Source organism: Halichoerus grypus, chromosome 1, assembly GCF_964656455.1.
Source record: "Halichoerus grypus chromosome 1, mHalGry1.hap1.1, whole genome shotgun sequence".
Lineage (NCBI taxonomy): Eukaryota > Metazoa > Chordata > Mammalia > Carnivora > Phocidae > Halichoerus > Halichoerus grypus.
In genome coordinates this window covers 91,813,017-91,826,297 of record NC_135712.1, presented here as the reverse complement: position 1 = coordinate 91,826,297, position 13,281 = coordinate 91,813,017, and the positions used below count along the sequence as shown (strand labels likewise).

The following is a 13,281-nucleotide window of genomic DNA, read 5'->3' as shown; positions in this document are numbered from 1 at the left end:
ACTCTCTGTATTTGGGGAACCTGTGGGTTTCTTCCTATCAAGTTAATTAAGAGGAAGAAGGAAAAATTGTCCCAAATTGTGTCATCTTGTGTCCGGGGCCAAAAAAAAAAGTACAGGGACAGACAGGCCTTTAAAACTTGGACAGTGACTTAAAAATGTGAATTAATATAATTTTAAATGTTCATTGATGTTTATTCATGGAAGTTAAGTCGTTGTTTCCTGAGGGGTTTGCTCTTATGAAGTCATTTTGAACTCTTATGAAAGGAAATGGAGGGGTGGTGAAAATGTGGGTGGGACTGGACTGGCGGGAAATTGGATGAGCAGGTCTCATTAAAGCTTCCTTTTTACTTTGCTGCACATACTTAAAGATCGGGAGTTAATTTCTCTTTATGGGGGAAAATGTGGCAGGGGGCATTCCCATTTTAGAAATTTTAAGTTTTGTGACTTAAGATGGAATTTCTTTTTCTTTTTAAGACTTTATTTATTTGAGAGAGAGCAAGCATGGGGGCTTGGGGGAGGGCCAGAGGCAGAGGAAGATGCAGGCTTCACACTGAGCAGGGAGCCCGACCTGGGACTCGATTCCAGGACCCTGATATCATGACCTGAGCCAAAGGCAGATCCTTAACCGACTGAGCCACCCAGGTACCCCGAGAATTTCGTTTATTTAAGGTTATCGAATATTTTTTTTGTCAAAAAATGTTTTTCCTTGTCTTTCTGTCCTCTCAAACTTCAAAAGAAGAGGCTTATATTTTTTTCCTTAATGGTTTTTATCATGTTTGAAGTCCTGAGTTCTTTAAGTACTGATATATGTGCAAATGAAGTCCCCATTACCTTTTTATACTGAAAATTTATAGATCTGATTGTTAAAAGATAAGTACAGACTTTATTGTAGCTTTATATAAAAGAATTTTGATCGTAGGTACCAGGGAGGCCATCTAATTCTTTATCCCAACTGGTGTCAAGGCCACCCGTATGACATTGTGACACATGGTCACCAGCCTGTGCTGGGATCATTGTGATCTACTAACAGGACAGTTGTACTAGGAGCCTGGAGACCTACTTCCTGTTCCGGGTGTGCCTGTAACTAAGGGTGAGTTTTTGAGTTGTGAAATGAAAGAATTGGACCAGGTGGTCACTAAGATTTCTTCCAGTTCTCAATCTCTGTGAATATCCATTGACAGAATGTCTTCAACTTTAAAAAGCAATCAGTTAATATATATTTTTTTGTCATCTTTCATTTTTATATTGAACCCAAATTGTCATGGTTAAGATAGGCTTTCTGTTGCACTGTTTTTTCATATATTTTGATCAGGACACACTGTGAGACACAGTAGCCCAGTAAATACACAAAAATATTTATGTATGTATAGCTGAATCAAAAGTTTCATAAATCAATACTTGCCTTTATTCTTTGTGATGCAGTTCTATACTATTCTATTTTCTTTAAAAGAATGCCAGTCAGCGACCCACTAAATTGATTATATGACCCAAGAATGGGTCTTGGCCTCTAGTTCAAAAAAACACCACTCCATAGCAACCTAGAACAAGTTTGTTTCTTCAAACTCAACTCAAATTCAACTATAGTTCGCTTATTTGCCTTTAGTTCTTCTCTTTTACGGGCTTTAAGGTCCCTAGATTTTGAAGTTTTCCTTGTATGTTTTGGATATTTTGACTCCCCACCATCACGGTCATCTGTCCCTAAACACTTAGTTTGTGCCCATCTTAAAAGTAATGGTGCCCAGGAGAAATATATCTCAAAATAAAATTTACTGCCAGGTGTTCTTCCTATCCCCTTTCCTACTAATGTCTACTGTGTGTTACATAATTTTTTACAAGTATTTATTCCACACACATTTACTGAGCACTGTTAGGACTGTTCTTGGTGCCTGGGGATACAGCAGAGAGCAAAACAAAACTTTCCGCTCTCAGAGAGTGTACGTTGTAGAGAATTGTGCTAGCTGCTAGGAGGAGGACCATGAGTCCTACCCAGGCCCTTGCCCGTAGAGCTTTAGTGCTCAGTTGCATGTGGTCTTTTATGGCTCTGTATTGTATGCTTGTTAGGTATTTCCCTTCTGAATTGTGAGCTCTTCCTGCCTTTCCACTTGAGTACACATTTCAGCAAAGATGAAATGTCCGTTTCTAGGGACAGTGTATGTATGAAGTTTCCCTTTATTTGAATTCATTAAAAAAGTTAAGTGGAAATTAGAGTTAAAAAGATTATCAAAGAACAAAAATACTCAATTATTTTTCCTGAGTTTCAGGGTGGTTAAGGGAAGGTTGAAAGTTTCCATTATATGTGATGAAAGCCTGTAAATTCTGTTCAGGTCACAAGGGGACTTCAGGTCTAGAGGGGTCTTTAACTTTTTAGGACAATGAAGTATACTTTTAAAATAAAATTACAAAAACAAAAAATAAAATAAAAATTACAACTGTTTCTAGAGTGACTTTGATATGGGTAAATTTGGACCAATGTTAAAACCAGTTTTAGAGATTGAATTTTTTAAAAAATGTCTATAAAGTTATATATTGGGGGGAAGAGGTTTAAGTGAACAAAATAAAAGTGTGGTTCTTCAAAGTTTGCAGTCACGTTAGAAAATAAAATCTGCATACACAAAATTAAATAAATGAGTGATCAAGCCGAGTACAACTCCAGTATGATCGTAGGTAAATAGAATTATTCAAGAGAGTAACTGGAGACTTAACATTTGAAGTAGATGGAAATGGATTGATTAAAAAAAAAAAAAAGATCATGTCTGTTTTAAGTCGAATATATTTTAAGGGATCTGAAGCACTTAAAAAAATCTGTGCTTAGGTGAAGTTGCATATTCATTTAAATAAAACTAGAATTTAAAAATAGAATTTCTTCTTTCTATTTAAAAAATTAACAAATTAGGATTTTTCTTTTTAAATGGGAGATGTAAATATATTTATAACATGAGGAAACTAATGTGTAGAATGAAAGAGCAAGGAAAGCAAGCCTTAAATGTGACATTCTTCATTCAGATTGGGATTGCATTGATCTAGGGGCAGGAAAATCTTTATGAGGTGGCATTTTTCACACAGGCCTGCCTCTTCCTTTACCTTATTCTGAACTACCTATATATCAAAGCTTTCTAGTCCAAGTCAACAGGTGGAGATTTATGCTGGACTTACAAACAAAGCCCTAGAACATTACTACACTTAATTGTTGAATGCTCTCTCCCCCTTTCCTGGACAAAGATTTTGGCCTCCCGTGTGGTTGTCTGAGAGAATTAATGGATTCTTCTCTGTGATCTCATGTAGAAGGGCTCCCACTATTGAAATATTTGACTTTTTTTTCCTCAAAGAAAGAAACTGGAATACTTTTAAGTTGCCTAGTAATTTAAGTTCACAAAGGTGGACTGAAAAAGTATTTAAACAACTAGTACTAAAATCACCTTAGGAAAAAAACAGCATATTTTTGTCTTCAGAGAGAATGATGCCTCGGAGCCAAAAATAGTAACCCAAATAAAATACACAGAAAAGGAGAATCTGTCTGGTTGTAGGATCCAAATTAGATTTCAGATCCAAGTCAGGATCCAGGCAAAGATCCAACTTAGATTCCATATTTTAAACTTTTTCTGTGAACTTCCACTTGACATTCTTTAAAGTGAAATGACACTTTGTACTAATTCTTAAAATGCCCCTCCCCTCCATTTAAAACATGTGAAAATAGTTACTTTTTAATATCGTCACGTAAATGGAATTTTGGGGTTTGGGAGGGTGAGCACAGTGCCCGGGTCCAACAGAATGCAGATCTCTGCCTCAGAAGAAGGGGAGAGGTGCCATTTGACCAATACCACAGTGTCTGTAGAAAGTGGAATTTGCGTGGAAATGGTAACTTTCATTTGTGTGGAAATGGTGAATTTCAGATTATGAAGGAATCTGCCTTTTCATCCTGGCTTCGCTGGGAGCCGTAGATTGAGGTAAATGTTTGAGTGTACTGAAGCATTTAGACTGTGGCAGATGAGAACATGGGCGCCTTTGCTTGAGGGCAATCTGCACAAAATGCACTTTATGCTAGCTTTCTGCCTGCTGCCACCCAGGTGTCTGTCTCCTCATCGGTTTGAGGGGCATTCCCTAAAATGAGGGAGGAAATTCAGATAATAGTTTTGGAGATTTCTGGCCAAGGCAGCCTTTTACAGGAAGTTTTTCTGGTGATGAGTGTCACACGATGGCCATGGGAATGTGTTTACTTGACTGTCTGTTGACGCTTTGATTCAGGAGATAAAGAACACATGCCCAAACTCCTATGTAGGTATTTTAGCAGCCTTTGAGATAATGGAACCCACACCCTATAGAAACTTGGAGTTGTACGGCTAGGGCAGGGATGGACATTTGTATAAATCAGCATCTCTCCAGGATTAGGGGGGCATCAAAAACAGGAATTCGTGATTTCTTATACTAAGTACTATCAGTGTCATGCTGTGAAGCTACACAGTTAGAATCTGAGCTGAGGCCTCAGGATCTTCGCTGACTAGGGTAAAAGAATAGATCTGTATACATGGCAGGAATCTAGAAGGGTCCTCGTGCCTTTTAAATCCAGAGCAAGTCTCTGCCTTCCTCCAAAGCTGCTTGTTTGCCCTGGGTGGGATTTTGTGAGCCACAACTCCCAAGTGTTCCTGCTAGCTTAATAGGAGGAGAGACTAGGAAGAACAAACTGGCAAGTGAATTGGGTGGCTATTGACACAAAAGTCTTTAGATAGTTGGAAAGAAATTTTACATTTCAGGACGTTTTTACCACCAAAGCAGAGGTGTGGGGATTATTCCTGTGTTGCCATTGTTGAGGTCTGTCTTTAGCACTCAATTCTGTACACACGAAAATGTGTGGAGATGGCAAATGATGCCTGGATAGCCACAATATGGGGAATTGTCACTGTCCTTGAAGATGATGAAGTTCAGCTTCTAGTGAGGGAAGACAGGACCTTAGAGCGTGTTTTAAAGTGAGGTGTTGGGTGAGGGAAGGCGGAGTTCTAATCAGTGCTGCTCCTTGTTTTTCGGGCTTCTGCTTTTCGTGAGAGAAGTATCGTTTCTGGAAATGAAAAGCATGGAGGCAGCAAATCTATTTCTTAAAAAAAAAAAAAAAGTCTGGATTTTTGCACTGCTGGACTGGCTGTTGATTTGGCAGCCTCGGTAACTGAGATCCTGGCTACGTGGCTGTGCAAAATCTCCAATGCTTGGTTTCAAATCTGAAGTCACAAACGGGGTCCTAAAACAAAGGAATGGCTTTAGAATAATAGAGGGGGGAGAAAGAGAAAAGATTGATAAATAGGCCAGTTACTATTTTTTTAAAATTGAATTAGGAGGTTGTTTAAACTCCTAAATCAAGAAAACAGAACTCAGCAGAAAAATAAGGTTTATCTTATAAAAAGTTCATATTTCACTCTTGGGCCTAGTTGTTAATGACATTCAGTTACCTGAAAGGATTATTAGGAGGGGGGGCATTATCCAGTTTCACTAATTGCCTTGCATCTGGGACTTTGGAAGACAATTGGCTGTCTCATGGATTGACTATTGAAGTTGAGTGTGGTTTAGCTATGACCTTATCCGGAGACTTCTTGCCCTTTTAGGTTGAAGACACCCTGTTGAATCTTAGAATTTTTATTTTTTTATTTTTTATTTTTTTTAAAGATTTTATTTATTTATTTGAGAGAGAGAATGAGATAGAGAGAGAGAGCATGAGAGGGGGGAGGGTCAGAGGGAGAAGCAGGCTCCCAGCTGAGCAGGGAGCCCGATGTGGGACTCGATCCCAGGACTCTAGGATCATGACCTGAGCCGAAGGCAGTTGCTTAACCAACTGAGCCACCCAGGCACCCGAATCTTAGAATTTTTAGCAATAACTTGAAGGGGTGGGAACCTGCCCATGTGAGGTTTCATCTTGGCATAAAGCCAGAAGGCTCTGCTCTTGCCTGTAACTTAAATGTGGTTTGCTGGTAAACCCATCACGGGTTCAAAGTTGATATTTACTTAGTAAAAAGCCTAGAGGCCCAAAAGATGAACCGGTTAGAGTAGGGATCTCCTGTTGATTGTGTTTGTTAAGGACACTCCATGATTATGCATAAAATGTATGTGTCTAATAGAGTCTCTGTATCTGGTGGTTAGGTTTTTTGAAGGGCGAACTCATTTCCTTATAGCAACTTCCTTAGGAATTAGAATCAGTTACTTAAGTTGTTTCTCAGTATTTGGAAATAGTTGGTTAATGCTTTTTTGAAAATTGATTAACTGACCATCAGGATGTCATATTAGTCTAAGGTTTTAGTTTAAAAATTGATATGTAGAAGTTGGAGGTTGTGATTTATGAACCCTGTTTTTCCAAAGATTCATTTATTTAGTCAACTTTTTTTTTTTTTTTTTTTAAATCCCTGTATTCCTTTCAGGACTGATTCAAAGACACTGGTTTGTTACTAGTAGTTTTCAGTTAATATTAGATAACGTGAAGAGTCAGATTACCTTCTGGATTCCCCCATTTGGCTGCCAAAGAAATTTGCTTGTCTTACTTTACCTCACCAGTCATCTCTATTTTCTCCATTAATCAGAAATGTAACCATGGTTTCTGTGTTATCTTTTGTTTCATTGTCTTTCTGATCATTGTTCTCTTTGTTTTTTCTTTACATGGCACAAAAATTGATTTGAGTCTAGAATTTGAGGTAAAGTTAATTATGCTAATATTGTGCTTTTCCATAGTTGTGGTTTATAGGTTAAAATCTTAGGATTTTATTGGGGCGCCTGGGAGGCTCAGTCCGTTAAGCATCTGCCTTCAGCTCAGCTCATGATCCCAGGGTCCTGGGATCAAGCCCCACATCGGGCTCCCTGCTCAGCGGGAAGCCTGCTTCTCCCTCTCCCTCTGCCTGCCGCTCCCCCTGCTTGTGCTCTCTGTCTGCCAAATAAATGAATAAAATCTTCATAAAAACAACTTAGGATCTCATTTCATACATATATTTCAAAATAGGGCACTGACTTGATACAAAAGTTATTTTTCTTAAATCTGTAATACACTGAATATATTTCTTAGAGGTTTTTGTGGGTTTTTGTTTTGTTTTTTTGTTTTTAGAGCAGTTTTAGACTCACAGCAAAATTGAGAGGAAGGTATAGAGATTTCTTAAATACCCACTGCCCTCCACACACACAGCTTCCCTCACCAGAGCGGTACATTTGTTAAAAGTGATTGATACTCCATTGACACATCATTATCACCCAGGGTCTGAATATATTTCTAAATGCAGAAAGTAAAATTGTGAACAGTGTTGTAAATTAGAAGGTTGAATGGCTGTGTAGGTAAGTTTAGTAATAGGTGACAGATTTTGTATTCATACCTGTTTGCCATTAGTCGTGCGTTTTGTCAGTTATTCCTCAGAGCAATTCGATTAACACATTAAGTTTTTGGGTTTAAGAAATGTACTTCAAAGTGTAAGGTAGTTAATGCTTACCTAATTGGCTAGGAAGAGCTTTTATTTCTTTTTAGGAAAATAATTTCCTCTTGTTTCACATTATCCAGCACATTGGTTGAGTGAGATTAATTGTTAACTTGAAACACATTTATTTTCTATGAATGTGAATACTCCCAGAGTACATTTGACACTTTGATAATACTTAATTGTGGATTAGGTTCATGGTTCCATGTGATATGTTGACATTCAAGTCAGGGGAGCCTATTACATTTATAGAAGTTCAATAACAAGAAACTCATCATTAACTAGGATTGCAGGAAATAAGGAAATAAGTGTTTTGGCCTATGAAGTATGTATTGGAATTTTTTTGTACCTGTCTTGTAAAGTAATAAGGAAGTCCAACTACTATGTATTTTTTCTTTTGTAAACGTTTCTCCCATCCCCAAATAATTTGAATAAAGTCCTCTTTATTCCTGTCTGTTGTAGTCATTTACTTTCTATGGATAAATAGTATTCCTTGTTATTTGCAAGGCTGATGTAACAGCACAGCTGTTATATGCTTGGCATTTCTGCTTCTGGTGAAATGCTATTTGCGCAGATTTATCTGATCCAGATGTGTGACCAGCAAGTTACATTTCTAATTATAAGGATAGCCAAATTCCATTATAAGCACATCATGGGATTATAGGGCCAGGAGGTATCTTGAGAGGACATGTAGTTCATTCTCCAGCTTTTCAGCAGGACCACACTCCATAAACCACTCCAACACTGAACAAAGCAGCAAAGAATGTTCCACCCATGTATAGGCTGCATGTAGAATCATCAGAGTTATAACTGGAAAAAGAGATGAGTCCCTCTGGTCCAGCCCGCTTATTTTACGGGTAAACAGATTTTTGACTTAATCTGGATTTTTAGAACTCTTTCCCTAGCACTTACTCTGCAGTCTTCTGAAATGGCCCGTGCCAAGGGAGACAGGGTGGAAGACTTGATTGGAAATGCCAGGGACAGATTCAGATGTAGCTCTCTGGTTACTTAATTTAGATGAGGTAAGGATTAGGGATAGCTGGATTCGATTGGAATTTATTAACTGTTTCTGAAACCTAATGGGGAGGTACTTTATTATGTAGGAATATGTGTATGTGTTTGTGGACTTCAGTTCTAAAGTGCTAAAGAAATTAGGCCTGTATTTGGGACAAGATGGTTTGCAAGTGTTGTATATAAGCTTACCGGGAATGACATCTATGAGTAAATATGTGAATCTTCAACTTGACTTGGCATTGTTGGGTCTGGGGTTTGATTCAACCCGAAGCTAATAGTTAGGCTGTGGCTGTTTGCTCCATGCTGGCAGAAGACAAGGGGGTCCCGTGCCCCAGAGGCATGCCGAACAGCCCGAACATTCGCTTGCCTGTATCAGTGCCTCCTTGTCCCCAGGGCCCACAGGGGTGATACGGAGTGTCCAGATGGAGCTGCACACGCGGGGGATTGTGTTTCTGCTGAGGGACGTTAAGCTTGGGGGAATCCACTGCTTTTTTTTTTTTTTTTTTTTTTTTAAACTGTGCAGCAAGTGAACTTGCTCTTTATCCAGAGGAGAAACCTCATCCCCCCTGTCAAGGTTGTTCGCTGCAAATGAAACTGAAAAATAGCCTGGGTACAGAATGGGCGGGGCCTTGCGTTTTTGATTACCTGGCAGGACGCGTAGGAGCACGAGAGACTGATGGAGTGGGTCTCACAACAATAGTGCCCTGTAATTTCTGTCCATTTCTGTGTGGTAAGAAAGAGATGATCAAATATAATGCGTTACTAGCAACTTCAGAGAGAGTGAAAGACATGATGTAGCTGTTAGGAAGCAAATTCATAATAAGGGAAGATGGTCAGCTGGATAATCAGGAGAATGAAAATGGGAGGAAAATATGAACAACTTCATTTTATTTCTTCTGTAAATTGACATCTTATTACGGTACTTCAGGATGTGGTTAGATCATATTAAATGATCACAACCAAAACGTGAGGGATTACATCTTGTTTCTACACTGTTAAGTCCATATATCCTTTGTGAAATGAAAGTGGTAGCCATGTGGACCTAGGAATAGGTTTAGCTCTTTTCTTCACTGCATTGTGGCCTTAGGTTTTATTATTATTTGTATTTTGTTTAAAAAAAATTAAATTGGGGGCACCTGGGTGGCTCAGTTCGTTAAGCATCTTGGTTTCAGTTCAGGTTTCAGTTTAGGTCATGATCTCAGGTCGTGAGTTCGAGCTGGGTGTGGAGTCTTGTTTGAAATTCTCTCTCTCCCTCTTCCCCTGCCTCTCCCCCTGCCTCTCCTCCTGCCTCTCTCTCCCCCTGCGTGCTCTCTCTCCCTCTTTTTCTCTCTCAAAGAAATTAAAAAAAAAAAAAAAGATTTAAACAGTAGGGAGGTATAAAAAAGTAAAAGCCTTCTTTTCATCACACTCTCCCTACCCAGTCAAAGTTCATAGAGGTTGCCATAGTTCTGTGGCCTTTGGATCAGTCAACATCAGAAGGGAGAGGAAATGTTAATAATAGTTGTAGTGGCTACTTGTTGCATCTGAAGGATAGGATCTAATAAGCTCTGGGGCCATTTAAGAGATCTTCTGAATGCCTAGAAAGATTTAAGAGGCAGTATTATTCTATCACTAAAATATTATAATATGTTCAGTTTTCTCAAATAATAGCTGAAGATTGCCTTATAATAAGGGGTGTTAAGTAGGCCGAGTAACAGTATCTTTATTTGAGGGATAGGGAACTGTAGCATACAAAAATGATTTGCCCAGTTAGAGGTCAGCCATGTTAGGCTTTGTAACTGCTTAGAAAACATTTTGGCCCCAGCAAAATCTTTGTACCACATGCAACTAAATATGTAGTACTCTTAATTCCACTTACCTTGCTCTGTTTTTAAACATTCAGTATCACTTTCTTACACACTACAAAACTTATGTATTGTGTTCATTGCTTGTTTCCTTCCTCAAGAATGTAAACTCCAGAAGAAGGGTTTTTGTTTGTTTTTTTTTTCTCCCGTGCGTTGGTGAATTTCCAATGTCTGCAACAGCTTCAAACTCACAGTAGGTGCTCAGTAAATTGGTGATTAAATGAATCAGCAGGTGGTATACATATAGCAGATGGTGCTGTAAATTGATGAGACATGTCTTAGATTATGTGTCCAGCCCAAAGCTGGATATCTCTGATTGGACATGTCCAGGTGACATTGGTTGTTCCCTCTGATTTGATGAGATTGAATTTGTAAACTGGGCAGAAGGATGGAGCCTGCAGATTTTGTTTTTTTTGGCCTTGCACTGTGTGTTTGTTTGTTTTGTTTTTTAATTTGGAAGCAATACTTAGAAATGAATAGATTTCACATGAAATGAAATTTCTGTTTTTTTCTCGAAAACCTGGCAGTATCAGCCTGCATTCCTGCATGGTAGCAAGGGCTGAGCTGAGTTCTCTGGTTTTTTTGTTTTTTGTTTATTTTAAAAGACTTTATTTGCGAGAGAGAGCACGAGCGGGGGGGAGGGGCAGAGGGTGAGGGAAAAGCAGGCCCCCCCCCCCCCCCCGGAATCTGAAAGCAGACACGCTTCACCGACTGAGCCACCCAGGAACCCCTGAGCTCCTGTGTGTAGTGGTCCCCACCACTCTCCATTGACTCCCGAAGCTGAAGCTGTCAGTTTTTTTGCCGTCATGTGCGTTCTTTAATTCTTCAATTTCTAACCACAAAGAGATCTTTCTCTCTAGCCATGTTTTCCAAAAGAGGGAAAAAGGAAAGGTAGGCCACTTTAGTCATTGACGTTACCTCCTTGGCTCCTGTAGGCATCTGAACAGCGCAGCCCCTTGATGTAATGATTATCTAAGATCTCCACCTCTTTTAGGTCTAGCCTTTTTATGATTATAGCTGTGATTGCGGATGGTATGCAAGGGGGAAGAGCGAGCTGCTCAGACTTAGAGGAATGAGCTTCAGTGCTTTGACTGTGAAGTGGTAGCATGGAATGTGAGTCTGGGGAAAAATGCTTCCTTTGTTGAACTGTTAATGCGTAATTGGTTCAGATGTTGAAAGTGCACGGCCGCGTTGAATGCTCAGGTACAGCATTAGAAGGGCCCTAAAGGTATATGTTCTCCATCTGTGCATTTCCTGTCCACTAGAGAGATTCAGTTTTTCTGTTTGTAGTGGTGGCCTGAAATGCAAAAGATGGAGAAAACATTTTATTGTTTGGGGAAAGTGATACTTCATTCAGGGAAAATGAATGTTGTAGATTTGTTTTTGTTTTGAGGACTTGTAAGTTGAGCCTTGGATCCCTTTTAATAGAATAAATGGCATACTATTCCTAGGGGAAATTTGAATAACTAGACAGTTTCAAATCATGTTTAATGTGGGAATGTGACTTATATTCTGATTCTTAGTATGTGGGTGAAGAAGATTGTACAGTCCGTCCTTTAGACTTCTGAATTGCTTACTTGATTATGGAGGTAACCAGCGGATCCAATTTTCTTTGACTCTACCTAAAAGTTGGACTAAGAAACAATGTAAGTAAAGTGCTAATAACATTTCATGACTCTATAAAATAGAGATTTCACATAAGTTCATTAGGCATTAGGAGAGTTGAAAATAATTAGGTAGCTAGAGCGGTATTACCCAAAGAGCATTATCTGGTGTATGCTAGCTTTTGAGACAAGTTTGTGTGTTCAAAAAAGTTTGACCTTGTTGAGATTCTCTGTGCATATTAGTTCTTGGAAGCCTGGTAGTACAGAACCTCTAGCTATTCCATCTAGAGGTTTCAAGCTTGGTTGATAGAATTGTTTTTCCATATAAGATGTATAAGTACGAAGCAGAATATTCCATGTCATATATTTTGGAAATTCCCACCTGGATGGATTTAGGGGAAAAAAATTGAAAACTGATACAACATGTAGTTGGCTCCTGTTTCCATATGGATTTATCTGTTTCCCTCACTTTTACTTGGGTTTGCAGTTACTTTTCTTCCACGCTACTCCCAGGAATATTTTGCAGTGACATGGTTAAAACTTAGTGTAGAATCCAGATGGAACGTAGAGTCTAATTTAGAGTCATCTTGTTTAGAAAACAAATCTATCTGTATCGATTCCCTATTTTTTAGGTAATGTGCTTCTAGTTAAGGTACATGACTTACCTGTATTGTAAAGTACCATTATTAGGTGCGGTCATCTTTTCCTTGCACTGTTGCTCTTTCCTATTACTAACTTAGGTAAGACTTGTTTTCTCTGAGAGCCTCAGAGAAGTCCCTGGTTTGGGACTTTGCAGATAGAGGCTGATGGGGGCCGGGGGGGGGGGGGGGGGCGGGGATGGGAGGGGAAGGCGGGAGGATAATGAACAGTTTGGAATTTGATAAGCAAGAGTTGGTGTATGTGTGAGTGGTGTGGTAAAGAGCTTATAAGTTGGTTGAGTTTCCTTTATAAACCCTAAGTAGAAAATATGTTCAGAAATTTGAAGTGATTGGAGAGGCGCAAGAAACCTTACCCTTCCATTAATCAGTGGTGTGACCTCTCAAAAATAAGGGACGGATTAGATACTCTTGAAGGTGCGGCTGATTTAAAAACAAAGTTAAAAAAAATTTCATTGCAAATTTTTAAATGCTGAGGTTGGATTTTCGAAATGTGTGTACGTTGTAACATGCTAGAAGGGAAATCAAACCCTCATGGTAGAAAAAAGTGAATGCTGATGCAAAAATATGATTTGGAATCTGGTATTTGCCAGGGGCTACAAGATTTAAACGGTTCTGTATTTGTGACCTTCTTACATGACGTGAAGGCTGCAGGAGAATTTGAAGTTGTAGGGCGGACCTTATTCAGAGATCTTCAGGACACAGTTCACTATAGCAAGAAATGATAGTCCAG

At 39.1% G+C, this 13,281-nt stretch overlaps 1 protein-coding gene across 5 annotated transcripts in view; it reads left to right on the top strand.

The window, feature by feature from the left end:
- FNDC3B (fibronectin type III domain containing 3B) overlaps positions 1-13,281 on the top strand; it is a 336,800-nt gene that overhangs the window by 35,698 nt on the left and 287,821 nt on the right. The gene's annotated exons all lie outside the window — the stretch shown is intronic.